The sequence below is a fragment of the Pimephales promelas genome, chromosome 24 (genome assembly GCF_988280905.1).
Source record: "Pimephales promelas chromosome 24, fPimPro1.hap1.1, whole genome shotgun sequence".
In the NCBI taxonomy this organism is placed as follows: domain Eukaryota; kingdom Metazoa; phylum Chordata; class Actinopteri; order Cypriniformes; family Leuciscidae; genus Pimephales; species Pimephales promelas.
The window spans coordinates 29,022,521-29,027,146 of record NC_142792.1 but is presented as its reverse complement, the minus strand read 5'-3'; positions in this window follow the sequence as shown (position 1 = coordinate 29,027,146).

Sequence of the window (4,626 nt, the reverse complement as noted above, 5' to 3'; positions counted from 1 at the left end):
CTCAATGCTTCGTTTTGCATGTATGGAGCCTCATTATGTTATTGTGTTAGGGCCAATCCCAATTCTACCCCTTACCCCTTCACTTTCCCCTTCCCCTCCGTTTTGCGCGTCCACGTGAAGGGGTAGGGCTGTCCCAATTCTCTTTTGGTTGGAGGGGGAGGGGCCAGATAGCCCTTCAAACGAAGATTTTTCGGGAGCACACTTCAAACGAAGGGGTATGAGAAGTGTCACTGCTAACCCAGGCTGGCTGCCCAAGCGACAAAGGAGACCCATACATTTAAGTATTTGTGGCTTTAATAAGTAAATAACGACAAATAATGATTTGCTTTATGTTACATTCAATATTGTGTTCATATTTACGGTCAGTTTCTTCACAGAAACGTTTGTAAAAAAATCGCTAAAATTACTGTAGTTTGCTAACGATAGTCCCGCAACATATTTTCGTCGTCTCCGTTGTTTCCTGCGAACTTCACAAGATGCAAGAAAATAGCTGTAACCCACGCGACTGAGATAACTGCAGCTGTCGACGGCATCTTGGAAGTTGTGATAAACATCGGCGCATATCCTGTGACGTAAGCGCTAGCGACGAGTTATAATGACGTTTAACGGAGGCGTAGTGGTGTCCCATTTCTTAGGGGAATATTTTCACCCCTACGCATTGCCACTCTGTTTCAAGGGTCAAGGGGAAGGCGAAGGGGTAGGGCTAGGGGAAAGTGAAGGGGTAAGGGATAGAATTGGGATTGGCCCTTAGTGTGAGGCTATTTTGAGCCTTGTTAGTGGTATAAACTAGCAATTTCTTTTTACTTAGTCAATGCCTCCATTACTAGCATTATACGCTAAACAGTTTTAGAGATAAAACTCTTTACATTCGATTATCATGAAAACAAATCTCAGAGAACGATTGACTAGGTACCGATGTTTTATTAGACCAATTGTTCGCCGGAGTTCTCCTTTAAGATCCACATAAGGGTTCACACTGGAGAGAAGCCGTACAAGTGTCTTCAGTGCGAGAAGAGTTTCACATATCACACAGACTTGAAACGCCATTTGCAAACTCATTCTGGAAAGAAACTGCCCTTTTCCTCAGTGTGACCTATCACGACCCTATGGTTTGTGTTTTGTTATATGTCTGTTGTTTTGTATGTCTTACTATGAATGTCATTTGATTGTTTCCTTTAGGCTGATAGATAGATGCCATTTCCTGATTGGTGCACAGAACTTTAAAAAGCACTTCATCACTTCCACTACAGAGAAATCTTGTGTTTTGAGCAGAGGGAGTTTTTGATTGAATAGTGCAGAATTGTTGTGTCTTAGGAGAGTTTGAATGTTTTAAGAGTATCCGAGACTGTTAGTATTGCTTGCTTGTTTGAGTTCAATATTGAATATCTGAGGTATATTTGACCCGTTTGCCTGTTATCTGAGGCTGATTTTGGATTGTCCTTTCAATTTTTTTGCCTTATAAATACTGAGAATTTGGGAAAGTAAAGAATCGGATGCCACTTTTGTTTATTGTAAAGAGGTTTAAAAAAATGTTTTTTTTTTTTTTTTTTTGGCTCAGTCAGCTCCTAAATCAAAAGTCTTTATTGCAATGAATTTGTGGGGTGTTTAGGGTTAGGGTTAGGTTTAGGGTTAGGGTTACCCTAACCCTAACCCTAACCACTACATATGTACGCAGTTTAATTGTCGCGCTGCTGTATTTGTTTCACGCTCTAGCAGTTAATGTACAACAGAACTGCATCTTGCGGAAGAACATTAGCTAACCGGCGCTACTTCTCTCCGTTTATGACTTGGACGAGTCACCCAGGCGGCCCTGTGCTACTCAACAGCGGCGGCGACCCGCTGGACTAAAATATTCAGAAAATAAACACTTATTATAAGTGTAGCCTACCATTCAGGATACTGACTCCAGTCCAAAACTCAATGATATGTTTTCGGAATCGGAACAACTGCAGTCTATAAGAAAATAAGTGTGAGACACAGCTTTGGAACAACTTCTTGTCACAACACTACGGGTTCTTCTCACTCTGCGTGTGTTTCGCGCCGGATGACGATCGTGCTGAGCAGTGCAGGTACAGAGAAATAGAAGAGAAACGGATGACACCATTTGCTAAGCGGGGCCGGGGATGTTTTCATTTTCATCCTTAACATATACATTTTAAACCACAAACTACGGAGTATGTTTTGGACATAATTTAACCTCGTCAAAGACGAACACAATTTTTAGAATAAAGACATTTCTTACTTCAAGTTTTAGGGGTGCTGAGCTCCTTTTTAGGGGTGCTGAAGCACCCCTAAAAAGGGGCTAGCCTCGCCCATGCTGATAGGCCTACCATACCTTTAAAGGGCACCTATTATGGAAAATTCACTTTTACATGGTGTTTGAACATAAATGTGTGTTGGCAGTGTGTGAGCAAAACCACCCTAGAATGATAAAAATCCATCCAGTAGTTTTTTTACAATCTCAATAAATCATATGCACTGCCTCAGAACGAGCTGTTCTGAGATCCAGGTCTTTGTGACGTAGAACGGGAGACAGGGGGTTGATTGACAGTGTGGCTGTGGCCTAGACCCCGCCCTCGGTGATCTGTACACACCATCCTTCATTGTTTCAACGACGACAGCCGGTAATGTCTCTTGGAAACGTAAATTTATGTTCTGTCGTGGACTCGTGGGTTAATCCTGTTGTTGTGGCTTAAAAGTTAATCCTCAAGTGTGGATTGTCGTCTACTGTTTGCGATCCACCGTCACCTCCAGTAACAGTACGTGTATTTTATGATTTTTGAGCAAATAGTCTTTTCAGTCAATGTCAGCCAATTCAATAACAAATGCGTCTAAAGTTATTGCCGTCATAGGATGTCTGTGTATATAATTTAAAACCTTGTTTGTATAGTGTGTAACCACACGTTTATAAATATATATATTTTTAAAGATATTGTATTAAAAACTGCATATATGTTGGTGTTCTGTAAGTTAGCCATCTTCTCACATTTGCCACAGAAGCACCTATGACAAGTAGCTAAACATGACGCCACAGGTCCCTCGCATAAATGTAATTTCGCTCGTACGTTGCAAACTTTATCACAGAATGTATATGTAGTTTCAAAAAATTGCGCTAGTGTCTGTGTGTGTGTGTTGGACATCCATCATTTCAAATGGGACGCGATTACAACTCTAAAGTACATAAAAGTATCAAATAACCATACCGAGACGTACTGGTCCATTCTCATTTGTTTATTCTGCCGGAGTCTCTTCATACTATTTAAATATTCCGATTCAAACGTACTCTGAATGACATTCAATACGGCGCGTCTCTTCACTCTCTCAGTACCGACTGCCTGCCATAGGTATCAAGTTACGCCCTCATCCAATGGCAGGGCGGGGATATGCAGCTCATTTGCATTTAAGGTGGAATACCCCCTGAAACCGCTCATTTTTAAGCAGGCCCCAAAATTACATTTTCAAATGGTTATAATAAATTAACTGTGGGGTATTTTGAGCTGAAACTTCACAAATACATTCTGGGGACACCAGAGACCAATATTACATCTTGTAAAAAGGGGCATAATAGGTGCCCTTTAAGTGGCTTAATCAAATTGACTTAATCTTCTTTTTAATAAAATTAGATGAAAATTACAATTATTAAATTATAAGTTGTATAAAACATTAATTTTATTCAAACAAACAGTAATGTTCTTTTAATCAAATAAAGCTTTTTATCATCTTCAATAACTTTTCAGCCAACAATGGCCACAGAATTAGGTGGTCTTACTAAATGATCAAAGCTCGTTCACATCAATTTCAATAGCTTAAATGAAGCGGTTCAAATGAGTCATTCGTGTGCGAGTCGTTCTGAACGCATAACTAACATTACTCGCGACAAAAAACAAAACAAAACAATCGTTACAAGATTAATGGATGGATCTAAATCTAACTTTACCTCAGAAACCTTCACAGTAATGTTAACGTTAACTACATTAACCGGCGGGAAATTTAAATTCACCAAAAAGAACAAAATACTCATTGCAACGTCAAATGTTTAATCAAAAACACAATCTTCTAAGTTTTCAAGTTACCCAATATACCTTGTGTTTTATTTCATGAGATGTTTAGCTATTACTCACCTGATAAATAGCTCCAACCGTGTCCGGCTGCTTCGACTTCACCTCCAGCGTAGCAACCAACGGCTCTGGCGTGCACTACTCTTTACGCAAGGCGGCGTGATGACGTACGTTTCAACGTTCATCAACATAAATCCTTCCCAAAAAATATTTTATTTTTTAACGTGTAGCCTATACATGTATAACATTATGTCATACTAGATTTGCATCAAATTAGACGCAAAAAAAAAAATTAATTGTTTGTACAGCTGTTGAGAAACCCGAGAATGGGAAAAAGCTAACGGCGCCATCTACAGGTGGTGTTATGAATAGATAATGGGCATTGTAGGCCCTACATTTTTCATATTTAAAAATTAAAAAAAAAAATTGAATTTGTGAAAAATAAATATGTTTTTTTAAAGAGCCCTAGCATTAAAATAAAAGGTCACCATAAATTTTAAGCCACAACAATATCACGCAGTATCTAATGGACTGGCTGAACGGGCGGTACAAACGTTTAAAAGTCTGA